The 1892-nt window shown below is 55.2% G+C and overlaps 1 pseudogene; it reads left to right on the forward strand.

Moving 5' to 3' along the window:
* Positions 1-5: 5 nt before the first annotated feature.
* LOC102428914 lies at positions 6-944 on the forward strand (annotated as a pseudogene).
* The last annotated feature ends 948 nt before the right edge of the window (positions 945-1892 follow it).

Raw genomic sequence — 1892 nt, forward strand, 5'->3', positions numbered from 1 at the left:
CTGGGCCTGAGAAAGGGGCGGGGGGGGTGGGCTCAGTAGCAGCAGCTGCAGCGCAGCAGCTTCCGGGCGGCGTGTCCCCTGACAACTCCATCAAACTGGACTATCGCAGCAAACTCGCCCAGATTCACCATATCTACCACTCGGAGCCGGAGAAGTATGAGCAGGCATGTAACGAGTTCACGGCCCATGTCATGAACCTGCCGAGGGAGCAGAGTGGAGGCCCTTGGCACCCAAGGAGATGGAGGGGGTGGTGAGCATCATACACCGTAAGTTCAGGCCATCCAGATGCAGCTCAGGCAGAGCACCTGCGAGGCCGTCATGATCCTTCGCTCCCGGTTCCTGGGTGCCAGATGGCAGCGCGGGAACTTCAGCAAACAGGCCACCGAGGTCCTACATGAGTATTTCTATTCCCACCTGAGTAACCCGTATCCCAGTGAGGAGGCCTAGGAGGAGCTCGCCAAGAAGTGTGGCATCACCTTCTCTCAACTCTCCAACTGGTTTGGCAACAAGCGGATTCTCCATAAGAAAAATATCAGAAAGTTTCAAGAGGAGGGAAACATCAATGCCATCAAGACCGCGGTGTCTGTCACCCAGCGGGGCCACAGCCGCACCAGCTCCCGGCACCCCCTTCCTCCGCAGGCTCTGGCGGCTCTTTCAATCTTTCAGGATCCAGAGACATGTTTCTGGGGATGCCCGGGCTCAGTGGAGATTCCTGCCCTGCTTCCCAGGTGGAATCACTCCGACACTCGATGGGCCCAGGGGCCACGGAGATAACCTCGGGGAGGACAGATGGACAGCCCTCGGGAAATGAGGGCAAATGGCGCTGGCAGGAGGCTGTGACCCCGTCCTCAGTGACGTCCCCAACAGAAGGACCAGGGAGCGTTCATTCTGACACTTCCCACTGCTCTCACCCCTCAGGCCACAGGGTGGGGGCTCAGAGGTGACTCTGGATGAGAGGACAAAGGCATCTAGAGGACAAGCCCCAGACACAGGAGAAGCACAAGATGGAGAAGGGCAAATGGGGTCGCCCTACCCCAGCCGACTCAGTGCTGGGGTTGCTGACTACATGGCAAGGAGAAGGGGGTCCCCTAAGGGAAGGTGGGGTCTGTCTCCCCTTTTTTCTCCCTTCTTTTCAATCTTTTTCTCTTTCGATTTATTACACAGAAACACACCCAGAACCCTATCTTTCAGATCCTCTCTCTCTCTCTTACACACATACACAACTATTCTGTTTCTCTCTCTAAAAGATACATACACAACCATTGTTTCTCTATAGACATACATTCTCTCTCTCTCAGATGTTATGCCCAGATTTCAAGATCCCCAAGAAACCACATCAGGGAGCCAGCAGTCCGATGCAAAAGCATAAGAGTCTGTATTTCAAGATAGCTTGAGCTCCCCGTCCACCAGACTCACCGACACAATGGCAAGCCAAGTGGCCAAGAGACAGAACCCCACGTAGAGACGGGTTTTATAAGGGGAGTTGGAGTAAGGGGAGGAGAAAGGACTGTGCTCTGCTGATTGGCCAGGCGCAAGTCGGTGTCTTGTTACTGGGTGTGGCTAGCAGAGGCTTAGACTTCCGGGAAGAAGCTCCTTGCCAAGCATGTGGCCAAGGTAAGATGGAGGACGTAGCCCTTACCCTGGGGCAAGATGGAGGGCGTAGCCCTTACCCTGGGGGCAAGATGGAGGGCCTAGCCCTCGCCCTTTTCATCAGACACAATATATGGACTATTATGTTTTCTCTCTCTCTCTCTCTCTGGTTTCACCCATTCCTCTCTCCCCCACCCCTATATCTGCTCTGGGATCTGGGGAGACTCCGGTCTTGCCCTATTTACCAGAGGTGCCAGAACAGGGGGACACAACCTTCTGACAGGATGATCTGGCCGTGCCCC

This window comes from Myotis lucifugus, unplaced genomic scaffold (genome assembly GCF_000147115.1).
Source record: "Myotis lucifugus unplaced genomic scaffold, Myoluc2.0 scaffold_142, whole genome shotgun sequence".
In the NCBI taxonomy this organism is placed as follows: domain Eukaryota; kingdom Metazoa; phylum Chordata; class Mammalia; order Chiroptera; family Vespertilionidae; genus Myotis; species Myotis lucifugus.